This window comes from Coregonus lavaretus (genome assembly GCF_964263955.1).
Source record: "Coregonus lavaretus genome assembly, chromosome: 5".
In the NCBI taxonomy this organism is placed as follows: Eukaryota; Metazoa; Chordata; class Actinopteri; order Salmoniformes; family Salmonidae; genus Coregonus; species Coregonus lavaretus.
Genome location: NC_139992.1, coordinates 32240822 through 32268453, shown reverse-complemented (window position 1 = coordinate 32268453; position 27632 = coordinate 32240822). Strand labels below are relative to the sequence as shown.

Sequence of the window (27632 nt, the reverse complement as noted above, 5' to 3'; positions counted from 1 at the left end):
ATGGCCCTGGTCACCCAACCTTGCAGTGCCCTACACGGTAACTGTAGGCAATCGTTTTGAAGGAATCTCCAGTTACAAGGTATCTGTAGGATAATGGAAGATAATGATATTGTTAGACTTTTACATCACCAGGTCATTGTGGATTAGTAAAGTATAATATCCCTTGTAACAAATCATGATAACATTGGATAGATATGTGCATGTGTAGCATGTGACAATAGCAGGATCATATCAACGATAGCGTCACAAATGAATACATAAATACCACTTGAAGCTTGATGATGACTTGATCATTTGAATCAGCTGTGTAGTGCTAAGGCAAAAACAAAAATGTGCACCCCTTTGAGTCCCCAGGACCACGACTGAGAACCACTGCTCTTCATTGGGACCTCTTCATCTGCAGACAGGAGTTCAGAGCTCTCTGTATCTGAGGACAGAAAACCACACAAGAAACAGACTAAATTATACTCAAATTAGACAGCACTAAATATTATGTTCTCTGTCCTCACTTCTAGGGACTGGAACTACACAAAAGTACCTGCCCTATCCAGAATAGCCTACTCTCTCACTTTGACAGATGAGGCAGCTATCCTTTCACCCTCCTCCATGGCAGTTAGCTAGCTACCTACAAATGCATTTGGAGTTTGTTTTTTTACAGTGATAGATATATCAAGATAGCTAGCTAATATGAAGTTAGGTAGCTGGTAAAATGTAATTCACTTAGCTAGCTATCTATACAGTACGTAAAGTTGGCTAGATATCTAGCTAGCTACGTTAGCAGCTCATTTGAGTTGTATTTACTTGAATAGGTTCTCCCAGCCATGTGGATGATTGGAAACAGGGCAGCAAAGTTTGGTTGTTACCAGAGCGGTTTAGAGCATATTATTATTTACCTGTGAATAACCAGACCTTCATACAAACTTGCTATGCTGAATTCTTGACGCACAATCGAACGTGCTGCCAAATGCTGCCAGCACGCCCACAAGCGAGCCACTCTGGGCGGCTGAAGCGGCACGCGGCAATTTACCGCATGCTAGTGTACACGGGGCATCAGCCATACTGTCAATCTATCATCAATACATCCACTCCTATTTAGATATATAGAGTTTATCTCGTGATGTCGACAAAACAACTTTTGTTATGTAGTGATCATGAGAAAATTATCTCCTGATCTTGAGAAAACAACTTTTGTTATGTCATGATCATGAGATAAATAAGTTGTGATCTCGACATAATGTTCATATGTCCTCTCTGGACTTCTGTACTGGACTTCCATATGTTCTAATATAAAACAGAGAGGATATCTTCCACTGTGGAAAGGTGTGTATTTTGAGAATGTTTGAAAGGCATACACTCAAACGGCTGTTTTGGTCTAATCAAACCATGAAGTATTTGATCAAATGTATTTTAGTAGTGGGCAAGGTCACTGACTGTCTTCTATTGTGATCATAGAGCCTATGTCAACAAAAAAAAGTAATATTTTTATCTTCTCCAAAAATGTGTAGCTGTGGAATACCTTCCATCCTCTGGAGCTGGTCAGACCTTACAGCTTGACTATGTGGACCTATACATTGTTGAAATGGCCACTGCCTTCAAGGTACAGCAACGACCCATGTCCTAACTGAATATTGAATACAATTCTATCACTCTACATTTTTACCTAAAATGTGTAATTTCATGAAGCCAGGAGACACATTCTACCCCAAGGGTGAGAATGGGAAGTACTTATTAATTTTTTCCTTTATTTAACTAGGCAAGTCAGTGAAGAACAAATTCTTATTTACAATGACGGCCTACACCAGCCAAACCCGGACGACGCTGAGCCAATTGTGCGCCACCCTATAGGACTCCCAATCACAGCCGGTTGTGATACAGCCTGGAATCAAACCTGGGGGTCTGTAGTGATACCTCAAGCACTGAGATGCAGTGCCTTAGACCGCTGCGCCACTCGGGATACCATGAAACAGATGTTTGTGCCACATGGAAGGTAAGCCAACTAGACCTGCATAACAACCCCTGATTCAAATTAGTTCAAGGATGGATCCTTGCCAGTTACTGATGTACACTGCACCACACTTGGTAAAAAAATTATATATATGCATTCACAATTGTATTCTAAATTCACAAAGTGTGAAAGACAGCTTCAGCTTGCGGATGACCCCTTGACGTAGAAATACAGTTTTGTAAACCAAAGGTCAAGGCCAAGGCCATTAATGGTAGTAAAATCCATCCTGTTCACTTTGCAGTGAAGGATAAAATCTGGTTCCTGGGGCTCCTGAGTGGCGCAGCGGTCTAAGGCACTGCATCATAGTGCTTGAAGCATCACTACAGACCTAGGTTCAATCCCAGGCTGTGTCACAGCTGGCCGTGACCGGGAGACATATGAGGCAGCACACAATTGGCCCAGCGTCGTTAGGGGAGGGTTTGGCCTGCCGGGATTTCCTTGTCCCATTGCACTCTAGCAACTCCTTGTGGCGGGCTGGGTGCCTGCAAGCTGACTTCAATTGCCAGCTGGATGGTGTTTCCTCCGACATATTGGTGTGGCTGGCTTCCTGGTTAAGTGAGCAGTGTGTCAAGAAGCAGTGCGGCTTGGCAGGGTCGTGTTTCGGAGGATGCGTGGCTCTCGACCTTCGCCTCTCCTGAGTCCATGGGGAGTTGCAGCGATGGGACAAGATTGTAACTACCAATTGCATATCGGGTAAAAAAAAGTCTGGTTCCTGACCTTTCTCAGTATTGTGTTCCTTTTCTTTTAGAGTGCTTAGCCAGAATGAATGAGATGTCTTTTTAGTGTATGTGTTTTGAGTTTCTTGGTTTTGTTTTATTTTCCTTCCATGAAAACAGGATTTGGAGGCTTGCAAACATGCTGGCCTAACCAAATCTCTGGGAGTTTCCAACTTTAACAAGCGGCAGTTGGAGCTGATCCTGAGGCGACCAGGCCTCTAACAGACTGGTCTCAAATCAGGTAGAAAGGGTTGCATCCCAAATGGCACCGTATTCCCTATGTAGTGCACTACTTTTACCAGAGCCCTATGGGCCCTAGTCAAAAGTAGTGCAGTATATAGGGAATAGGGAACCATTTGGGACACAACCATGAACACCATGAACTCCAACTACTAAAGTACTATGTAACAACAATGTTGTAACTGTAGTAATTACAATGTTACTAAACATGTATAAGAGCTGATTGCTTTATTTTCTCTCAACACAGGTTGAATGTCATCCATATTTCACTCAGCCAAAGCTGCTTGAATAGTTGCAGAACGACATCGTCATTGTGGGAAACAGCTCCATAGGAACACCAAGAGATGCATCCTGGTAAAACTAATGCACTACATTAGAAAATAATAATCAATGACATAATCAGTTGTGATTACACTGGATGAGGACAACCCAATTCATCCAATGATTAATGGTATAGTCAATCGGATAAGTACAGCTATTAGACTCCAAAAAGATTGAGCAAAAAATGCATGTAGCTATGTAAAGCTAGATATACATCCCTAAAATATAATTTCTAAACCGTGTTGTTTACATTTCACCTGTCCGCCCTTGTTAGAGGATCAGCTCTTGGTGTGCATCGCCCACAAGTACAAGAAGACCACAGCTCAGATGGCCCTGCGGTTCAACATCCAGAAAGGGGTGGTAGTCATCCCTAAGAGCGATAAGTTCATTAGAGTTAACTGCACCTCAGATTGAAGCCCAAATAAATGCTTCACAGAGTTCAAGTAACAGACACATCAACATCAACTGTTCAGAGGAGACTGCGTGAATCAGGCATTCATGGTCGAATTGCTGCAAAGAAACCACTACTAAAGGACACCAACAAGAAGAAGAGACTTGCTTGGGCCATGAAACATTAGCAATGGACATTAGACCGGTGGAAATCTGTCCTTTGATCTGATGAGTCCAAATTTGAGATTTTTGGTTCCAACCGCCGTGTCTTTGTGAGACGCAGAGTAGGTGAACGGATGATCTCCGCATGTGTGGTTCCCACCGTGAAGCATGGAGGAGGAGGTGTGATGGTGTGGGGGTGCTTTGCTGGTGATACTGTTGGTGATTTATTTAGAATTCAAGGCACATTTAACCAGCATGGCTACCACAGCATTCTGCAGTGATACGTCATCCCATCTGGTTTGCGCTTAGTGGGACTATCATTTGTTTTTCAACAGGACAATGACCCAAAACACACCTCCAGACTACAGCTCAGCATTCAACACCATAGCGCCCTCAAAGCTCATCACTAAGCTAAGACCCTGGGACTAAACACCTCCCTCTGCAACTAGATCCTGGACTTCCTGACGGGCCACTTCCAGGTGGTGAGGGTAGGGAACAACACATCCGCCACGCTGATCCTCAACACGGGTCCCCTCAGGGGTGCGTGCTCAGTCCCCTCCTGTACTCCCTGTTCACTCATAACTGCATGGCCAGGCACGACTCCAACACCATCATTAAGTTTGCCGATGACACAACAGTGGTAGGCCTGATCACCGACAACGATGAGACAGCCTATAGGGAGGAGGTCAGAGACTTGGCCGTGTGGTGCCAGGACAACAACCTCTCCCTCAACGTGATCAAGAGAAAGGAGATGATTGTGGACTACAAGAAAATAAGTGGACCGAGCACGCCCCCATTCTCATCGACTGGGTTTTAGTGGAGCAGGTTGAGAGCTTTAAGTTCCTTGGTGTCCACATCACCAACAAACTAACATGGTCCAAGCACACCAAGACAGTCGTGAAGAGGGCACGACAAAACCTATTCCACCTAAAGAGACTGAAAAGATTTGGCATGGGTCCTCAGATTCTCAAAAGGTTCTACAGCTGCACCATCGAGAGCATCCTGACTGGTTGCATCATTGCCTGGTATGGCAACTGCTCGGCCTCTGACCGCAAGGCACTACAGAGGGTAGTGCATACGGCCAAGTACATCACTGGGGCCAAGCATCCTGCCATCCAGGACCTCTATACCAGGCCCTAAAAATTGTTAAAGACTCCAGCAACCCTAGTCATAGAAGAGGGGCGGGGGGGTCTCTCTGCTACCGCTTACTACTGCTTGCCGTGCCTCTTTTAAACTGCTGCTACTCTCTGTTTATTATCTATGCATAGTCACTTTAATAACTGTACCTACATGTACATATTACCTCAATTACCTCGACTAACCGGTGCCCCCACACATTAACTCGGTACCGGTACCCCCTGTATATAGCCTCGCTATTGTTATTTGTACTGCTGCTCTTTAATTATTTGTTACTGTTATTTTATATTGTCTTTTTTTGTGCATTTGTTTTGTATTCTTTCTTAAAACTGCATCGTTGGTTAAGGGCTTGTAAGTAAGCATTTCACTGTAAGGTCTACACCGGTTGTATTCGGCGCATGTGAAAAATACATTTTGATTTGATTTGATTTGTAAGGGCTATTTGACTAAGGAGAGTGATGGAGTGCTGCATCAGATGACCTGGCCTCCACAATCACCCGACCTCAACCCAGTTGAGATGGTTTGGGATGAGTTGGACCGCAGAGTGAAGGAAAAGCAGGCAACAAGTCCTCAGCATATGTAGGAATTCCTTCAAGACTGTAGGAAAAGCATTCCTCATGAAGCTGGTTGAGAGAATGCCAAGAGTGTGCAAAGCTGTCATCAAGGCAAAGGGTGGCTACTTTGAAGAATCTAAAATATTACATACAGTGGGGAGAACTATTATTTGATACGCCGATTTTGCAGGTTTTCCTACTTACAAAGCATGTAGAGGTCTGTAATTTTTATCATAGGTACACTTCAACTGTGAGAGACGGAATATAAAACAAAAATCCAGAAAATCACATTGTATGATTTTTAAGTAATTCATTTGCATTTTATTGCATGACATAAGTATTTGATCACCTACCAACCAGTAAGAATTCCGGCTCTCACAGACCTGTTAGTTTTTCTTTAAGAAGCCCTCCTGTTCTCCACTCATTACCTGTATTAACTGCACCTGTTTGAACTTGTTACCTGTATAAAAGACACCTGTCCACACACTCAATCAAACAGACTCCAACCTCTCCACAATGGCCAAGACCAGAGAGCTGTGTAAGGACATCAGGGATAAAATTGTAGACCTGCACAAGGCTGGGATGGGCTACAGGACAATAGGCAAGCAGCTTGGTGAGAAGGCAACAACTGTTGGCGCAATTATTAGAAAATGGAGGAAGTTCAAGATGACGGTCAATCACCCTCGGTCTGGGGCTCCATGCAAGATCTCACCTCGTGGGGCATCAATGATCATGAGGAAGGTGAGGAATCAGCCCAGAACTACACGGCAGGACCTGGTCAATGACCTGAAGAGAGCTGGGACCACAGTCTCAAAGAAAACCATTAGTAACACACTACGCCGTCATGGATTAAAATCCTGCAGGGCACGCAAGGTCCCCCTGCTCAAGCCAGCGCATGTCCAGGCCCGTCTGAAGTTTGCCAATGACCATCTGGATGATCCAGAGGAGGAATGGGAGAAGGTCATGTGGTCTGATGAGACAAAAATAGAGCTTTTTGGTCTAAACTCCACTCGCCGTGTTTGGAGGAAGAAGAAGGATGAGTACAACCCCAAGAACACCATCCCAACCGTGAAGCATGGAGGTGGAAACATCATTCTTTGGGGATGCTTTTCTGCAAAGGGGACAGGACGACTGCACCGTATTGAGGGGAGGATGGATGGGGCCATGTATCGCGAGATCTTGGCCAACAACCTCCTTCCCTCAGTAAGAGCATTGAAGATGGGTCGTGGCTGGGTCTTCCAGCATGACAACGACCCGAAACACACAGCCAGGGCAACTAAGGAGTGGCTCCGTAAGAAGCATCTCAAGGTCCTGGAGTGGCCTAGCCAGACTCCAGACCTGAACCCAATAGAAAATCTTTGGAGGGAGCTGAAAGTCCGTATTGCCCAGCGACAGCCCCGAAACCTGAAGGATCTGGAGAAGGTCTGTATGGAGGAGTGGGCCAAAATCCCTGCTGCAGTGTGTGCAAACCTGGTCAAGACCTACAGGAAACATATGATCTCTGTAATTACAAACAAAGGTTTCTGTACCAAATATTAAGTTCTGCTTTTCTGATGTATCAAATACTTATGTCATGCAATAAAATGCAAATGAATTACTTAAAAATCATACAATGTGATTTTCTGGATTTTTGTTTTATATTCCGTCTCTCACAGTTGAAGTGTACCTATGATAAAAATTACAGACCTCTACATGCTTTGTAAGTAGGAAAACCTGCAAAATCGGCAGTGTATCCATGCACACACTGTATATATATTTTCTGTTGTATTTTTGACTTTATGTTTTTTTACCCCATATGTAACTCTGTGTTGTTTTTATCGCACTGCTTTGCTTTATCTTGGCCAGGTCGCAGTTGTAAATGAGAACTTGTTCTCAACTGGCTTACCTGGTTAAATAAAGGTGAAATAAAATAAAAATAAAAGTATCAAATACTTGTTCTCCCCACTGTATATTTTGATTTGTTTAACACTTTTTTGGTTACTACATGATTCCATATGTGTTATTTCATAGTTTTGATGTCTTCAATATTATTCTACAATGTAGAAAATAGTAAAAATAAAGAAAACCTTTGAATGAGTAGGTGTGTCCAAACTTTTGACTGGTACTGTATAACAAAGTATTATTGTTGTTATTGACTGGCTGCGAGAGCATAGAGCATTTGTACTACTGTTCTTCAAGACGAGAGGAATTAGCTAGCTAATTTTATCTAGCAACAGTTGCTATTATGTACACTAGCTAGCCAGACAATGTAGGAGTGGCTAAATATAGCCAAGTCTGTGGGTTAGCTACTGTCACAGATCCCCTGGTACTGCTGCTCATTCTGTTCATGTCACCGGCTTTCTAGGCGTCACTGACATGGATCATTACCACCAACCCCAGACTGTGTTGTCTCATTACGCACACCTGGTTCCCATTCCCCCTGGTTAGTATGTGTATATATGTGCCCTCTGTTCCCCATTGTTCTTCTCGATTATTGTCCCATGTCCGTTGGTCTCATGCGTACCGTGTATTGTGCTCTTGTTGTTTACGGGTCTCGTCCCATGTATTGTGTAGAGCAGGGGTGTCAAACGTCCGGCCCACGGGCCGGATCAGGCCCGCAAACGGGTTTAATCCGGCCCGCGAGATGATTTTGTAAAGTATAAAAATGAGCTGCAATTTTTCAATAAAAGAAACTGCTGTTCCAATTGCGTCCACTGGATGGCGCAATAGCAATTGTGTTAAGCAAGCAAACTGTTTATACCGGGGCAGAGCAAATAGGTCAAGCAAGTGCAGCCAGTCCGGATGAGCTACTTTGTTTTGCCCGCGATATTTATTACGGCTTCTACTTTTAACATTATGTGCTTTGGCACCCTCATTGCCCCAATATGTCTCTGTCAAAAAAGAGAAAAGTGGACGCAGAGTGCAGAGTGTTCCAAGAAAAATTGTCATCCTTCTATTTATTCACGGAATTGAATGGGAAAGCTGTATGTTTGGTGTGTTCACAGCATGTTGCAGTGCTGAAAGAATATAACCTTCGTCGCCACTATGTGAGTCTTCATGCCGACAAATATGACAACTTTCAAGGACAGCGGAGAAGAGAGAAGATGAATGAACTGTTGGTGGGTCTGAAGAAACAGCAGTCTGTGTTTACTCACAGCCGAGACATCAGTGACGCTGCAGTGAAAGCTAGCTACCTCATTGCTAATGAAATCGCAGTGGCTTCAAAACCATTTAGTGAGGGTGAATTTGTAAAAACATGCATGATGAAGGCAGCAGAGATTGTGTGCCCAGAAGAGCACCAGGCTTTTGCAAATATCAGCCTGACAAGAAACACAGTTGCAGACAGGATTTCCGATCTTTCAGTGGATTTGGACAGCCAGTTGAAGCAAAAAGTAAAGTCATTTATTGCGTTTTCGGTTGCAATTGATGAAAGCACGGACATTACAGATGTTGCACAACTGGCCATTTTCATCCGCGGAGTTGATGACACATTGACCGTCACCGAGGAGTTCGTGGAGTTGGTGCCGATGACAGATACAACGACAGCAGCTGATATTTTCACTGCACTCGTCGGCGCGCTGGACAGGGTCGGAGTGGACTGGTCCTGCGCTGTCAGCCTGGCTACAAATGGTGCGCCCTCAATTATCGGGAAAAAAGCAGCGTTGTGACAAAGTTCAGAGAGAAAGTGCAATCTGCAAATGGAGGACGTGATTTTTGGACTTTTCACTGTATTTTGCACCAGGAGGCTTTGTGTTGCAAGTCATTAAAGATGGATAACGTCATGAATAAAACAAAGCTGCGCTCAAGGCTCACGCACAAGCACTTGAATCCCATCCTGAAGTTGGCTGCCACTCAGGATGTGACGCCTGATATTGATGCGCTGGTGAAAGCTAAAAGATGCCAGGTATCAGGAGTCAAATAAACTATGCAACCCCACTTAAAGTGCTGCATGAGACACCCTGATATAGTTCTGTGATCTGTGATATACTTCTGTGAATCACTGAGGCATTGTGTGTTTGTGTGTTGTTTGTCCTCAGAATTTCAAATAACTTGAGGTGTTTTATGATTAATAGTGATGTTGTGCTTTTGGACACACTGTCCTCAGGCTCCAGCTTTATGTTTATATGTTTTTATGTTGATGTGCTATTGTTTTTAATTGATTTTATTTTATTTGTATATTTAACCTATTCTTGACTCTGTGGTTCTTGCACTTGTTTGGGGAACAGGATTTCATTATTTGTATCTACATTTCTGCCTGAGAAATGACACCCTGATATAGTTCTGTGATCTGTGATATACTTCTGTGAATCACTGAGGCATTGTGTGTTTGTGTGTTCTTTTTCTTTAGAATTTTCAAATAAACTTCAGGTGTTTTATGATTAATAGTGATGTTGTGCTTGTACTATTTTGGACACACTGTCCTCAGGCTCCAGCTTTATGTTTTATGTTGATAGTATTAAAACAAAGAAAACAATCTGAAGTTGTTGTTTTTAAGTTATATATACCATGATTTTACCGGTCCGGCCCACTTGGGAATAGATTTTCCTCCATGTGGCCCCTGAGCTAAAATGAGTTTGACACCCCTGGTGTAGAGGTTACGCCTCGCTCTTTGTTTGGGTTACATCCCTTTTGTATATATATCCGTGTTTGTGTTGGGTGGAGTAATAAAACCCCTAATACGTATTCCTGCGCCTGTCTTCAAACCATTATACAACGTGACAGCTACACACCATGAACTTAGTAATAATATAAAAACAAAATGAACATATTTGGAATGGTAGCAAAAATGTCTAAATATTATCAAGGCATGATTTCTACAAAGTATAGCTATAGGTGGTGGGCCGAAGCCTTAAAGGGAAACGTCACCTCTAGACATTATTTGGCCTGTTTTTTCCAGTGTCCCAACATAATTATGAGTGATGAAAGGTTTTTCAGGAGTGTTCAACCAATGACAACATTGGTTGATTGAGCCTGCTGTCTGATAAAAAATGTTTTATGGAGTGGAGTCATGTTTTGTAGCAATTATTGTGGTCTTTGTGTTTTGCCGATTGCACGATCATGCTAGCAGCGAGTAGATATGGTTGTCCTTGTTCAATAGAGCCATTGGATTTGCAGGATATCTAGGTTGACACATTTTTCCTGGCCTGACAGGATCCCTTCTTCCTTGTCCAATTGTGTTCCCACCCTCGAAGGCAGGCTTTTCAACACGGGGGCGGTACTAGTTTCTACAGTTCACTGGAGCTGTGCACTGTCTATCCGAGATGATTAGCTAAATACATTGAACAAAAATATAAACGCAACATGTAAAGTGTAAGTCGCTCTGGATAAGAGCGTCTGCTAAATCACTAATTATTATTAATTATTATTAGCCGAAATAAAAGATCCCCGAAATGTTCCATACGCATAAAAAGCTTATAAAAATCTCTTTAGAATAGAATGGCTGCTAAAGTTTTTGTATCTATTTTCAGTAATTCCAATTACCCCACCGAAGACATTCTTTAAAAAAGTATACTCGGTCATAACAGATGAAAAGTTTTACATCTTCCTAAGTCTGAGGGTGGTTTTAACCTTCCAGACTTGGAATTGTATCAACTCGCTACCCAAGGCTTTTACTTGCGACATATCGTTAAATGCACTAAAGATTAACAATGGGTACATATTGAAGATGCACATGCTCATCCCCAGAATATTTTTACGTGTCTATTTTCAAAGGATAAATCTAAGAACATTAACAACTTCCTAGTTAAGAACACTATAACGATATGAAAGAAAATGAAACGTAATTTATAAGAACCAATATCACTCCCTAGAAACACAACCTTATGGAATAATCCTTGGATAGCTTTTCAGAATTCATCAATAAATTGGCCCACATGGAAAACTAAAGGCATAGAAACTGTAAATGACTTGGTATCAGGAAATACATGTATTTCCATTACAGAATTATAAAGTAATTTTGGACTGACTAATGAAACTTAAAAGTTACATACTGTATCACAACATTTCAATTTGAAATCTTTTGCACATCAAAGCAACCTTGAGGGAATCTTATTTGAGTCAGAAAAGGATGTTCATACGTGTCACGCCCTGACTCAGGGGACGCTTATATGTTGAGTCAGGGTGTGTATATTCTTTGTTGTGTATGTTCTATGTTGTATATTCTAGTATGTGTGGATCTATGTTGGCCGGTGTGGTTCCCAATCAGAGGCAGCTGTCGCTCGTTGTCTCTGATTGGGGACCATACTTAAGCAGCCTATTGGCACAGTCTAGTTGTGGGATCTTGTTCCTGGTATGGTATGGTATGGTATGGTATGGTATGGTATGGTATGGTATGGTATGGTATGGTATGGTATGGTATGGTATGGTATGGTATGGTATGGTATGGTATGGTATGGTATGGTATGGTATGGTATGGTATGGTATGGTATGGTATGGTGTGGTGTGGTGTGGTGTGGTGTGGTGTGGTGTGGTGTGAGAGAGACCTTGGACGTCACGTTTCGTTTATTGTTTTGTTGTGGTGTTTATTCAGTTAAAATAAACATGTACGTATATCACGCTGCACCTTGGTCTGACCCGTCATTCAACGAACGTGACAATACGATAGAAAATATCTACAAAACCTTGCAGAGAGCATATCCAACTGACAATAAAAAAATATTACTATTGGAACCAAGATTAAAAAACAAACAGATGTTGGCATAAAATGGAGGGAAAGTTGGAGCATAACTAACGAAATTACAGTTAACAAAAATGTATGCTTAATCCATGTATAATGTATAGAATTTATTATACAAAAGACAAAATTCACAAATTCTACAGCACAACGGCAGAGTAATGTCTCAAGTTTAAAACTAATAATGACTCAATAATCCATGCTTTTTGGGAATGCTATTTTTTAAAAACATTTTAGTCATTTAGCAGACGCTCTTATCCAGAGCGACTTACAGTTAGTGAGTGCATACATTTTTCATACTATAAAGTTCAGAAGTTGTGGGCGGAGCTAGAAAATTGGCTGTCAAAAGTATTACAACATAAATGTACTTTTAATCCATCTGTCTGCATATTTCAACACATTACATATGGGAGTGTAGTGAGATACCCAATGGGCTGGACGATTCTTTTCTCATCACTCATTTTGAAAAAACGTATACAAAAAAATTGGAAGTCAATCAATCCCCCATCATTGACACAATGGAAAAATCTAATGATTTATCATTGAAATGGGCAGATGAGATGTAGTCATTGTTTATATGTGTCTGTAAGTTTTCATTCGTGTGTATACGTTTATTTTTATTTTTGGAATGTAAAAAATAAAAAGGAAAAAAGGAAAAAGAAAGCTTATTTCTCAATTTTTTTGCACAAATTTGTTTATATCCCTGTTAGAGAGCATTTCTCATTTGCCAAGATAATCCATCCACCTGACAGGTGTGTGTCACGACTTCGGCCAAGGCTGCCTCCCCTCCTTGTTCGGGCAGGCTTTGGCGTTCGTCGTCACCGGAGTACTAACCACTGCCGCCCCAATCATCATCACAATTGTCTTGTCTCGTTATCACACACACCTGGTTCTAATCCCCTAATTAGTCTGTGTATAAGTGTTGCCTCTGCCCCCTTGTCCTTGTGAGTGATTGTTTATTGTGAAGGTTAGTGAAGCTCGGTGGAGCTCGTGTATTTTGTTCGACGGGAGTATTTTCCCGTGTGCCTTGTATTTTCCAGTGCACCTGTTTTCGTGCCCTTGAGTGTGTTTGACGCAGTTCTGCGTAAACCTGCATTTTGTGGATTAAAGCCTGTTATTCTGTGATTTACCCTCCTGCGCCTGACTCCACCTCATCACAGAATCACCCACCCGAATATGGAGTCAGCGGGAGAAGAGCGCATGCCTGGAGTCGTGGCACGGGTCCAGGAGCATTCCACGATGCTGGCCAGCTTGGGGAAAGCGATGGATCGGGTTCTTCAGGTCGTCCAACGCCTGGAGAGGAGAGAACCCGATCTGTCGAGACCAGCTGGCCAACCGGAACCAGCCACCTACACCCCAGCACCTGGAGGGATCTAGATATCCCGACCACGGGCATTTGATGGGACGACGGCGCTGTGCCAGGGATTCCTCCTCCCATTGGAGCATTACTTCGCCAGCATCAGGCCGGAGCAGGAGAAGGTGTCCGTCCTCGTTTCCTGCCTCTGTGGGAAAGCCCTGGAGTGGGCCAACGCGGTGTGGAACGAAGGAGGAGCCGTGTTGGAGGACTACAGGGAGTTTGCTCTCCTCTTTCGGGCGGTTTTCACCTGCCCGAGGCTAGAGAGGCAGGTTAGCGACTGGTCCATCTGAGGCAGGGGACGAGGACCGCGCAGGACTTCGCATTGGAGTTTCGGACGCTGGCAGCGGGGTCCGGGTGGAATGAGCAAGCCCTGATCGACCATTACCGGTGCCATCTGCGGGAGGACGTCCGACGGGAGCTAGCCTGCCGTTACACCATGTTGTCCTTCAACAAACTGGTGGATATGGCCATTCGTTTGGACAACCTGCTGGCAGCCAGAGGACGTCCTGGTAGGGGTCTGCCCGTTTCCACCCCGGACGACTCGGATCCCGAGCCGATGGAGCTGGGTGGAGCCGCCGGCCGAGAGAGCGGAGGATGACAGCGACAGTGCCACTCTGGTGGCATGAAGGGACAATACACCACATGTTGTAGTCAACGTTCTTTTGGGCCGGGAGGCGGCAGGCAGGGCACTCACGCATCACCCCAGCTTTCGAACACCCACACTTGTTCAGAGCCCTCTGCTGCACACTGTACCCTACCTATCCACTTTCCCGATCTTATGGTAGTTCTCCAGTGTAAGGCGCTAGTCGATTCAGGCACAGCTGGGAACTTTATGGACAGGGCATTCGCACGCCGTAAAGGCATAACATTGGTTCCCCTATCCATTCCACTCCCCATCAGAGCACTCGATAGTCGACCAATAGGGTCACGATACCAGTCACCATGATCACCCAGGAGACTCATTTTGAGCAGGTAATTTTTTTGATTATTGAATCTCCTGCTTTCCCTGTGGTATTAGGTATCCCTTGGCTAGCACTCCACAACCCCACCTTCTCATGGCTGCAGAGGGCTCACAGAGGGTGTCTAGATGTTTCCGTTGGTGCAACCACGGTGGAAAGTCCAGACAGTACCTCCACCATGCGCATTCCCCCTGAATACCTCGATCTGGCGCAAGCGTTTTCTAAAATGCAGTTGACTAAATTACCACCTCATCGGACGGGGGATTGTGCGATAAACCTCCGGGTAGACGCTCTACCTCCCAGGAGTCATACAGTGGGGAGAACAAGTATTTGATACACTGCCGATTTTGCAGGTTTTCCTACTTACAAAGCATGTAGAGGTCTGTCATTTTTATCATAGGTACACTTCAACTGTGAGAGACGGAATCTAAAACAAAAATCCAGAAAATCACATTGTATGATTTTTAAGTAATTCATTTGCATTTTATTGCATGACATAAGTATTTGATACATCAGAAAAGCAGAACTTAATATTTGGTACAGAAACCTTTGTTTGCAATTACAGAGATCATACGTTTCCTGTAGGTCTTGACCAGGTTTGCACACACTGCAGCAGGGATTTTGGCCCACTCCTCCATACAGACCCTTCAGGTTTCGGGGCTGTCGCTTGGCAATACAGACTTTCAGCTCCCTCCAAAGATTTTCTATTGGGTTCAGGTCTGGAGACTGGCTAGGCCACTCCAGGACCTTGAGATGCTTCTTACGGAGCCACTCCTTAGTTGCCTGGGCTGTGTGTTTCGGGTCGTTGTCATGCTGGAAGACCCAGCCACGACCCATCTTCAATGCTCTTACTGAGGGAAGGAGGTTGTTGGCCAAGATCTCGCGATACATGGCCCCATCCATCCTCCCCTCAATACGGTGCAGTCGTCCTGTCCCCTTTGCAGAAAAGCATCCCCAAAGAATGATGTTTCCACCTCCATGCTTCACGGTTGGGATGGTGTTCTTGGGGTTGTACTCATCCTTCTTCTTCCTCCAAACACGGCGAGTGGAGTTTAGACCAAAAAGCTCTATTTTTGTCTCATCAGACCACATGACCTTCTCCCATTCCTCCTCTGGATCATCCAGATGGTCATTGGCAAACTTCAGACGGGCCTGGACATGCGCTGGCTTGAGCAGGGGGACCTTGCGTGCCCTGCAGGATTTTAATCCATGACGGCGTAGTGTGTTACTAATGGTTTTCTTTGAGACTGTGGTCCCAGCTCTCTTCAGGTCATTGGCCAGGTCCTGCCGTGTAGTTTTGGGCTGATCCCTCACCTTCCTCATGATCATTGATGCCCCACGAGGTGAGATCTTGCATGGAGCCCCAGACCGAGGGGGATTGACCGTCATCTTGAACTTCTTCCATGTTCTAATAATTGTGCCAACAGTTGTTGCCTTCTCACCAAGCTGCTTGCCTATTGTCCTGTAGACCATCCCAGCCTTGTGCAGGTCTACAATTTTATCCCTGATGTCCTTACACAGCTCTCTGGTCTTGGTCATTGTGGAGAGGTTGGAGTCTGTTTGATTGTGTGGACAGATGTATTTTATACAGGTAACGAGTTCAAACAGGTGCAGTTAATACAGGTAATGAGTGGAGAACAGGAGGGCTTATTAAAGAAAAACTAACAGGTCTGTGAGAGCCGGAATTCTTACTGGTTGGTAGGTGATCATAATACTTATGTCATGCAATAAAATGCAAATTAATTACTTAAAAATCATACAATGTGATTTTCTGGATTTTTCCGTCTCTCACAGTTGAAGTGTACCTATGATAAAAATTACAGACCTCTACATGCTTTGTAAGTAGGAAAACCTGCAAAATCGGCAGTGTATCAAATACTTGTTCTCCCCACTGTATATACCCCCTATCACAGGCTGAAACGGTGGCTATGGAAACATATGTCACCGAGTCCCTGCGCCAGGGGTATATACGTCCCTCCACTTCTCCCGCCTCCTCGAGTTTCTTCTTTGTGAAGAAGAAGGACGGAGGTCTGCGCCCGTGCATTGATTATCGACCACTGAACAGGGAGACAATAAGATTTAGTTATCCTCTCCCACTTATTCTTTCGGTGATTGAATCAATGCATGGGGTGCGCTTCTTCACCAAATTAGATCTCAGGAGTGTGTACAACCTGGTGCGTATCCGAGAGGGAGATGAGTGGAAGACAGCATTCAGCACAACCACGGGGCATTATGAATACCTGGTGATGCCCTATGGTTTGATGAATGCTCCCTCAGTTTTCCAGTCCTTTGTTAACGAGGTGTTTCGGGACATGCTTAGTCGCAGTGTAGTGGTCTACATCGATGACATCCTGGTGTATTCCGCTACGCGCGCCGAGCATGTGTCCCTGGTTCGCAAGGTGCTGGCCCGACTGTTGGAAAATGACCTTTATGCTAAGGCAGAGAAGTGTATGTTTTTCCAGCAGTCTGTCTCCTTCCTTGGATACCGCATTTCCACCTCAGGTGTGGAGATGGAGGGAGATCGCATTTCAGCCGTGCGTAATTGGCAGACTCCATCCACGGTTAAGGAGGTGCAGCGCTTCCTTGGCTTTGCCAACTACTATCTGAGGTTTATCCGGGGCTTTGGCAAGGTCGCAGCTCCCATTACCTCCCTGTTGAAGGGTGGGCCATCCCGGCTCCGATGGTCTGCTGAGGCTGACCTGGCCTTCAGCAAACTGCAGGGTCTGTTCACCTCAGCCCCAGTACCGGCCTACCCCGATTCATCAGTACCATTCGTAGTGGAGGTGGATGCATCCGAGGTTGGGGTAGGAGCTGTCCTGTCTCAATGCTCGGGTACGCCACCCAAGCTCCGCCCCTCTGCCTTCTTCTCTAAGAAGCTCAGCCTGGCGGAGCAGAATTTCGACGTTGGTGATCGGGAGCTGTTGGCTGTTGTCCGAGGCAAAACACCCTTTCCTCGTCTGGACGGACCACCATAACCTAGAGTACATCCGGGCAGTGAGGAGGCTGAATCCTCGCCAGGCCAGGTGGGCCCTATTCTTCACCCGGTTTGATTTTACACTGTCATACATTCCGGGTATGAAGAACGTGAAGGCAGACGCACTGTCCCGGCTGTATGACACAGAGGAGAGGCCCAGAGACAACACCCCCATACTCCTGGCCTCCTGCATTGTGGCGTCGGTAGTATGGGTGATAGACGTGGATATAGATGTATACAAAATGGTGTTGTCTGCGTAGAGGTGGATCTAAGAGTCACCAGCAGCAAGAGCGACATCATTGATATTCACGGAGAAAAGAGTCGGCCCAAGAATTGAACCCTGTGGCACCCCCATAGAGACTGCCATAAGTCCAGACAACAGGCTGTCAGAGTGGTGTGTGTAGATGAGTGGAAAGGAATCAAGCGCAGGAACCAGGATGACTTCAACCGTCTTTTATGTTACTGTTCAACACGTGAACAAAATAGTCGCCTACCCAACCGGGTGGCGCAAAACAATTACGCACAACACAGTGCGAAAATACACATGAAAAGCGCACGCAGTGCGAACTCTCGGGACACGCCAACAACGAGAGAAAATAGACCATACAGAGGCAGTCTGACAGCAAACAATCACGCATAACACCTGACCCAAACACACGAACTAAATAAGGGAACAATTAAGACACAAATAAGGGACAGGTGTTATGAACAGACAAAACCAAAAGAACATGAAACATAGAACGGTGGCAGCTAGTACTCCGGAGACGACGACCGCCGAAGCCTGCCCGAACAAGGAAGAGGAGCAGCCTCGGCCGAAACCGTGACAGTACCCCCCCCTTGACGCGCGGCTCCAGCCGTGCGCCGACCCGGAGCTCGGGGACGACAGGCCTTAGAGAACCGATCCACAACGACCAGGATGGTAGTATTCCCCTGTGAGGGGGGAAGGTCGGTAACAAAATCCACCGAGAGGTGGGACCAGGGTCGTTGTGGAATAGGCAGGGGTTGTAACTTACCCCTGGGCAAATGTCTGGGCGCCTTACACTGGGCACACACCGAACAGGAGGAGACATAAATCCTCACATCCCTAGCTAACGTTGGCCACCAGTACTTCGTGCTAAGGCAGTGCACTGTCCGGCCGATACCCGGATGGCCAGAGGAGGGGGACGTATGAGCCCAACAAATGAGGCGATCGCGTACCTCGAGCGGAACGTACGTCCGACCCACAGGACACTGTGGAGGACTCGGGTCGGTGCGTAACGCCCGCTCGATCTCACCATCAACCTCCCACACCACCGGAGCAACCAGACAAGACTCCGGTAGTATGGGCGTGGACTCAACTGACCTCTCCTCTGCGTCATACCGCCGAGACAGAGCATCTGCCTTCCCGTTCTGGGACCCAGGGATGTATGTGATCTTAAACACAAACCGGGCTAGGAACATAGTCCAGCGAGCCTGGCGAGGATTCAGTCTCCTAGCTGCCCGGATGTACTCCAGGTTACGATGGTCAGTTAGAATGAGGAAAGGGTGTTGAGCCCCCTCGAGCCAATGCCGCCACACCTTTAGGGCCTGTACCACGGCTAACAGCTCCCTGTCTCCTACGTCATAATTCCGCTCCGCCGGACTGAGCTTCTTTGAGTAGAACGCACAGGGACGGAGTTTAGGTGGAGTGCCAGAACGCTGGGAAAGAACGGCCCCTATCCCGGCCTCTGACGCGTCCACCTCTACTTGGAACGGTAAAGAGGGATCTGGATGCGCCAACACCGGCGCCGAGGTAAACAGGTCCTTTAGTCTCCCAAATGCCCTGTCCGCCTCAGCTGACCACCGCAAGCGCACCGGACCCCCCTTTAACAGAGACGTTATGGGAGCTGCCACCTGTCCAAAACCCCGGATAAACCTCCGGTAATAATTCGCAAAACCCAAGAACCGTTGCACCTCCTTCACAGTGGTTGGGGTCTGCCAATTACGCACAGCTGACACCCGGTCTACCTCCATCTTCACCCCTGACGCAGATAACTGGTAACCCAGAAAGGAGACCGACTTCTGGAAAAACAGACATTTCTCTGCCTTGACATATAGGTCATGCTCCAACAGCCTCCTCAATACTCGGCGCACCAGGGCTACATGCTCAGCACGGGTAGGACTATACACCAGAATGTCGTCGATGTACACAACTACTCCCTGTCCCTGCATGTCCCGGAAAATCTCATCGACGAAGGATTGGAAGACTGAGGGAGCATTCATCAACCCATATGGCATGACTAGATACTCGTAGTGTCCGGAAGTCGTGCTAAACGCTGTCTTCCATTCATCGCCCTCTCGAATGCGTACCAAGTTATATGCGCTCCTAAGATCCAATTTTGTAAAGAACTGCGCACCGTGCAGTGACTCCGTCATAGTCGCAATCAGAGGAAGTGGATAGCTGTACTTCACTGTGATCTGATTGAGACCGCGGTAATCAATACACGGGCGCAGACCTCCATCCTTTTTCTTCACAAAAAAGAAACTTGAGGAAGCGGGTGAAACGGAGGCCCGTATGTATCCCTGTCTAAGAGACTCAGAGATGTATGTCTCCATAGCCTTTCTCTCCTCTTGAGACAAGGGATACACATGGCTCCGCGGGAGAGCTGCTCCTGACTGGAGATCTATCGCACAATCCCCCCGTCTATGAGGCGGCAGCTGCGCCGCCCTAGTCTTACTGAACGCCAGTGCCAAATCCTCATACTCGGGGGGAATCTGCAGTGCTGGCATTAGATTCGGACTCTCCACCGAGGTCGCCCCTATGGAAACACCCAGACACCGCCCCTCACATTGAGCAGACCACCCTTTAAGAGCTTTCTCTCGCCACCTAATAATAGGGTCATGAGTCATCAACCAGGGAAGACCCAGCACTACCGGATACGCAGGAGAGTCAATCAGATAGAGCTGAATTCTCTCCTCATGACCCTCCTGCGCCGTCATCTGAATGGGTGCTGTGACCTCCCTAATCAACCCAGACCCTAACGGACGGCTATCTAGGGCATGGACGGGGAAAGGCTTATCCACTGGAAGGAGGGGAATCCCTAACTCTATACAGAACTGGCGATCTACAAAATTCCCAGCTGCGCCTGAATCTACCAGCGCCTTATGCTGGGAACGAGGTGCAACCTGTGGGAAACAAACAGGCAAGGTTAGGTGCACGACAGAAAGCTCTGGGTAAGCAGGGCGCCTACTCACCTGGGGGGACCCCCCAATGCGTGACCTGCCATCTCCCTCACTGGAGGACCCGCCCCAACACCTAGCCGCGGTGTGCCCTCCACGACCACAGTTGGTGCAAGGGCCGGGTCCCCTCGGGCTCCTCCTCCTGCGTTCCCTAGCCCCAGCACCTCCGAGCTCCATAGGGCTCGGCTCGGAGGTGCTGGAGAGTGGAATGGGCGAACCCCCCCCTCCGGGACGCCCACGGGTGGCGAGCAGGGTATCCAGCCGGATGGCCATGTCGACCAGCTGGTCGAACGTCAACGACGTGTCCCTGCACGCCAACTCTCGCTGGACGTCCTCCCGGAGGCTGCAGCGGAAATGGTCGATATGGGCCCGCTCATTCCACCCTGCATCAGCCGCTAGGGTCCGAAACTCTAAGGCAAAGTCCTGGGCGCTCCTCATCCCCTGTCGGAGGTAGAATAGACGTTCCCCCGCCGCCTTCCCTTCCGGTGGATGGTCGAACACAGCACGGAAGCGGCGGGAGAACTCCGCATAGTTCGTGGTAGCGGCGTCCATTCTCCTCCACTCGGCGTTGGCCCACTCCAACGCCTTGCCGGTGAGACAGGAGATGAGGGCTGAGACGCTCTCGTGTCCCGAGGGCGCCGGGTGTACGGTGGCGAGGTAGAGCTCCACCTGCAGCAGGAATCCTTGACACCCGGCAGTGGAGCCGTCGTACGCCCTCGGGAGCGAGAGCCGAATCCCACTAGGTTCCGGAGATGAGACAGGGGGGCTGACCGATGGGGCTGGTTCGGTTCGTGGAGGTGTGGGAACCCCGCTGGTCTCCCATCGGTGCAGAGTATTCATCACCCCCTCCAGGGCATGACAGACCTGGTTGATGCGGTCCTCCTGACCACGAAGACGTTCAGCCATCTCGGCTGTCGGCGCGGTCGCTCCTGCTGATTCCATGGGGTTGATGCGTGATTCTGTCAGAGTGGTGTGTGTAGATGAGTGGAAAGGAATCAAGCGCAGGAACCAGGATGACTTCAACCGTCTTTTATGTTACTGTTCAACACGTGAACAAAATAGTCGCCTACCCAACCGGGTGGCGCAAAACAATTACGCACAACACAGTGCGAAAATACACATGAAAAGCGCACGCAGTGCGAACTCTCGGGACACGCCAACAACGAGAGAAAATAGACCATACAGAGGCAGTCTGACAACAAACAATCACGCATAACACCTGACCCAAACACACGAACTAAATAAGGGAACAATTAAGACACAAATAAGGGACAGGTGTTATGAACAGACAAAACCAAAAGAACATGAAACATAGAACGGTGGCAGCTAGTACTCCGGAGACGACGACCGCCGAAGCCTGCCCGAACAAGGAAGAGGAGCAGCCTCGGCCGAAACCGTGACACAGGCCCTCCGATTTGACACATAGAACTCTATCTGAGAAGTAGTTGGTGAACCAGGCGAGGCAGTCATTTGAGAAACCAAGGCTATTTAGTCTGCCAATAAGAATGCGGTGGTTGACAGAGTCGAAAGCCTTGGCCAGGTTGATGAAGACGGCTGCACAGTACTGTCTATTATCGATCGCAGTTATAATATCGTTTAGCACCTTGAGCGTGGCTGAGGTGCACCCATGACCAGCTCGGAAACCGGATTGCATAGCGGAGAAGGTACGGTGGGATTCGAAATGGTCGGTGACCTGTTTGATAACTTGGCTTTCAAAAACTTTCGAAAGGCAGGGCAGGATGGATATAGTTCTGTAACAGTTTGGATCTAGACTGTCACCCCCTTTGAAGAGGGGTATGACCATGGCAGCTTTCCAATCTCTGGGGATTTCAGACGTTACGAAAGACAAGTTGAACAGGCTAGTAATAGGGGTTGCGACAATTTCGGCGACTAGTTTTAGAAAGAAAGGGTCCAGATTGTCTAGCCCAGATGATTTGAAGGGGTCCAGATTTTGCAGCTCTTTCAGAACATCAGCTGTCTGAATTTGTGTGAAGGAGAAGCGGGGGGGCATGGGCAAGTTGCAGCGGAGGGTGCAGAGCTGGTGGACGGGGTAGTGGTAGCCAGGTGAAAAGCATGGCCAGCCGTAGCAAAATGCTTGTTGAAATTCTCGATTATTGTAGATTTATCGGTGGTGATAGTGTTTCCTATCCTCAGTGCAGTGGGCAGCTGGGAGGAGGTGCTCTTATTCTCCATGGACTTTACAGTGTCTCAAAACCTTTTGGAGTTAGTGCTACAGGATGCACATTTCTGTTTGAAAAAGCTAGCCTTTGCTTTCCTAACTGCTTGTGTATATTGGTTCCTAACTTCCCTGAAAAGTTGCATATCGCGGGGGCTATTCGATGCTAATGCAGTACGCCACAGGATATTTTTTGTGCTGGTCAAGGGCAGTCAAGTCTGAGGAGAACCAGGGGCTATATCTGTTCTTAGTTCTGAATTTTTTGAATGGGGCATGCTTATTTAAGATTGAGCGGAAATCACTTTTAAAGAACAATCAGGCATCCTCTACTGACGGAATGAGGTCAATATCCATCCAGGATACCCGGGCCAGGTCAATTAGAAAGGCCTGCTCGCTAAAGTGTTTTAGGGAGCGTTTGACAGTGATGAGGGGTGGTCGTTTGACCGCGGACCCATTATGGACGCAGGCAATAAGGCAGTGATCGCTGAGATCCTGGTTGAAGACAGCGGAGGTGTTTTTAGAGGGTCAATTTGTCAGGATGATATCTATGAGGGTGCCCATGTTTACAGATTTAGGGTTGTACCTGGTAGGTTCGTTGATAATTTGTGTGAGATTGAGGGCATCTAGTTTAGATTGTACACACATATGGTGTCCAGGGCACAGCTCGGGGCTGAGGGGGGTCTGTAGCAAGCGGCAACAGTGAGAGACTTATTTATGGAAAGGTGGATTTTTAGAAGTAGAAGCTCAAACTGTTTGGGCACATACCTGGATAGTACGATAGAGCTCTGCAGGCTATCTCTACAGTAGATTGCAACCCCACCCCCTTTGGCAGTTCTATCGAGACGGAAAATGTGGTAGTTGGGAATGGAAAATTCTGAATTTTTGGTGGCCTTCCTAAGCCAGGATTTAGACACTGCTAGGACTTCAGGGTTGGCGGAGTGTGCTAACGCAGTGAATAACTCAAACTTAGGGAGGAGACTTCGGATGTTAACGTGCAAGAAACCAATGCTTTTACGGTTACAGAAGTCAACAAATGATAACGCCTGGGAAGTAGGAGTGATACTGGGGGCTATAGGGCCTGGGTTCACCTCTACATCACCAGAGGAACAGAGGAGGAGTAGAATAAGGATACGGCTAAAGGATTTAAGTACTGGTCTTCTAGTGCGTTGGGTACAGAGAAAAAAAGGGGCAGGTTTCCGGGCGTTGTAGAATAGATTCAGGGCATTATGTACAGAAAAGGATATGGAAGGATATGAGTACAGTGGAGGTAAACCTAAGCGTTGGGTAACGATGAAAGAGATAGCATCACTGGAGGCACCGATTGAGTCGGTCTCTGTGTGTATGGGGGGTGGGACAAAGGAGCTATCTATGGCAGGTTGAGCTGGGCTGGGGGATCTACAGTGAAATAGTACAATAAGAAATAACCGAAACAGCAATAAGCAAGGCATATTGAAATGGGAGAGAAGCATAAAGCAATCACAGGTGTTATTCGAGAGCAAAGACAACAGCTGGTAATGGCAACAAAGTTTGGGCTGAGGCTAAACATAAACAGGATGCGGTACCGTATAAAGGAACAGTCCAGCAGGCATCAGCTGTATAGCTGAGTTATCATAAGGTCCGGTGAACAGCAATAGGAGAGTTCGGAGGTAGTTCGGGGGCTGCTATAGCACTAGCAAGCAAGAGGCCACGGCTAGCGTGTGCTAGCAGGCCGGGGCTAGCAGATGGATCTTCGTGGTCGACGTTGTAGCGGGAAACCTGATGTAATCACATCAGACGATTTCGTCGGCAGACCAGTCGTGTTGGATCGGCGGGGCTCCGTGTCAACACTAGGAGGTCCCGTCCGGTTGACAGAGAGGTAGATAGCCGGGAGAAGGGCCTGGCTCGCGGCTAGCTCGAGGCTGATTAGCCAACAACAACGTCCATTCGATTGCAGCTATCTAGCTACGATGATCCGGTGTTAAAGGTCCAGTGAATCAGTGATTCCGGCAGAAAAAACGATATGTTCTGGGTCGATAACGCGCTGTGCAGACAGTGCAGACTGGCCGATAATAGTCCAGGCTAGAGCTGGCTGGTAGTTAATGCAGGCCACAGACAATGGTGAGAAACCGCTAGCGGTGGCTAATGGCAAGTAGCTAGTTAGCTGGCTACTCCCGTCCGGTAGACAGAGAGGTAGATAGCCGGGATATGGGCCTGGCTCAAGGCTAACTGGTGCTTGCTTCAGGGGCAGTGGTGATTAGCCAAACAGTAACATCCAATTCGGTTGCGGCTAGCTAGTTGCGATCCGGTGTTAATGTCCAGTGATTTAGTTATTCCGGCAGAAAATCTGATGTTCTGGGTGAAAACCGCTAACGGTGGCTAATAGCAAGTAGCTAGTTAGCTGGCTAGTTGGTATCAACTGGAGATTCTAGATAAAAGGTAAGTCAATAATAGAATCCGTTCCACATTGAGTGAGGCGGGTTGCAGGAAAGTATATTTTGTAGAAGGATGAAAAGTGTGATAGGGAAATATGTACGAAAAAAAAAAAAAAACAGGCTATTTACACAGACACACAACAAAGAACATGACCGCACTGCTATGCCATCTTGGATTTAGAACCCTGACATGTTCACCGGACGTGCTACCTTGTCCCGGACCTGCTGTTTTCGACTCTCTTTCCCTACCGCACCTGCTGCCTCGACCTCTTAATGCTCGGCTATGAAAAGCCAACTGACATTTACTCCTGAGGTACTGACCTGTTGCACCCTCTACAACCACTGTGATTATTATTTGACCCTGCTGGTCATCTATGAACGTTTGAACATCTTGAAGAACAATCTGGCCTTAAATGGCCATGTACTCTTATAATCTCCACCCGGCACAGCCAGAAGAGGACTGGCCACCCCTCAGAGCCTGGTTCCTCTCTAGGTTTCTTCCTAGGTTCCTGCCTTTCTAGGGAGTTTTTCATAGCCATCGTGCTTCTACATCTGCTTTGCTTGTGTAACCGGTGTGAAATGGCTAGCTAGTTAACGGTGCGCGCTAGTAGCATTTCAATCGGTGACGTCACTCGCTCTGAGACCTTGAAGTAGTTGTTTGCCTTGCTCTGCAAGGGCCACAGCTTTTGTGGAGCGACAGGTAACGGAAGCAACACTGTTACATTGGTGCCGTGACCCGGATCACTGGTTGCTGCGGAAAAGGAGGAGGTCAAAAGGGGGGTGAGTGTAACCGGTGTGAAATGGCTAGCTAGTTAGCGGTGTGCGCTAGTAGCATTTCAATCGGTGATGTCACTCCCTTTGAGACATTGAAGTAGTTGTTTCCCTTGCTCTGCAAGGGCCGCGGCTTTTGTGGAGCGACGGGTAACGGTGCTTAGAGGGTGACTGTTGTCGATGTGTGCAGAGGGTCCCTGGTTCAAGCCCAGGTAGGGGCGAGGAGAGGGACGGAAGCAACACTGTTACACTTGCTGTTTGGGGTTTTAGGCTGGGTTTCTGTATAGCACTTTGTGACATCTGCTGATGTAAAAAGGGCTTTATAAATACATTTGATTGATTGATGTTGTGCCCAATAGAAATGAATGATAAATGATGTATTTTAGGAAGGTAGAAAGAAAGGAATTTGAACAAAAACATTTAGTGAACCGGCGATTCGTAACGTTTGAATCGATTTTCTGACCGATGCATGTTACATTTGGATCAGTTTGGGGTCCTGGGGACCGATGCACTCATATCTTAAACATTTGAACCGGGGACCAATACCTATCAGTGAATCGTTACATCCCTAATGTTTCCCCTTCTCCATGTCCGTACCTCTCTCACTGTGTATTTGCTTCCTTTCAGGACTAGAAGTACACTGGGTATCTCTCTGATGGCTGCCATGAATGGTCACGTCCCTGCGGTCAAGCTGCTGCTGGACATGGGCTCAGACTACAACACTCAGATCGAGACCAACTGCAACACAGCACTGACCCTGGCCTGCCAACGTGGAGCACCGTGACAAGGTGAGAGCAGCCTTCATCGGCTGAACCTGACATGTTATGTTCTCTGGGCTAGAGTCAAAGACATTAGGAATTGGGTATGGTGTCCGACTGTGTGGTGCAGTACTTCACTGACCCATACGTTCTCTCTGACTGGTCAAACTCCTCTCATGGAGGCTGAGGTGGGGCATTAACGTCAGCGCTCTTGTCCAGCAGCACATGCTGCAACATCTTCTCTCTCTTTTAGTCCGGTCCATCTCAGAGCTGTGACCAACCCTAATTTCCCGGGCCTAAACATGTGACTCCTCTCTGACTGAATATGTGTGCTGTTGTGGATGGGGCTCTGCTCCCTACTTCCTACCCTGTGATTTGTTGTATGAATTGCTTTGATCTGAGGCTGTAGTTTATATTGTATTTTTATTATATGTGTGTGTGTGTATGTGTATAAGGGGACACTGCTGTGGTGGATGTGTGGCTAAGGGCTATGTTCCCTACTGTTAGTTTACAGCTGTTTTTGTATTTTGATATAGTATAATGCAACTGAATTGAAAACTATCAGGGGGGTGGATGGATAATATTAATATGAATTTGCATCGGGACACTTCTGCAGTATACACCTGCAGTATCGACTTAGTTCTGGCAGACAGAATGGGCCGATTCTGGGCAGTCATTGAACCGGGGTCCAATACCTATCAGTGAATCGTTACATCCCTAATGTTTCCCCCTCTCCATGTCCGTACCTCTCTCACTGTGTATTTGACATCCTTGCTAGCTGGGAAAAATGTCAGAAGATCTTTTTTTAGTTTTAGTTACAGCACAATAAAAAAGCAATACAAATTGTCATT

At 46.9% G+C, this 27632-nt stretch overlaps 1 pseudogene across 1 annotated transcript; it reads left to right on the top strand.

Annotated features, from left to right (window-relative positions):
• LOC311129231 (aldo-keto reductase family 1 member D1-like) lies at window positions 1-26807 on the top strand (annotated as a pseudogene). The gene is made up of 8 exons: window positions 1-37; window positions 1506-1597; window positions 1684-1721; window positions 1936-1987; window positions 2842-2962; window positions 3209-3315; window positions 3534-3665; window positions 26651-26807. The product of its transcript is annotated as an aldo-keto reductase family 1 member D1-like (transcript).
• Window positions 26808-27632: the final 825 nt, after the last annotated feature.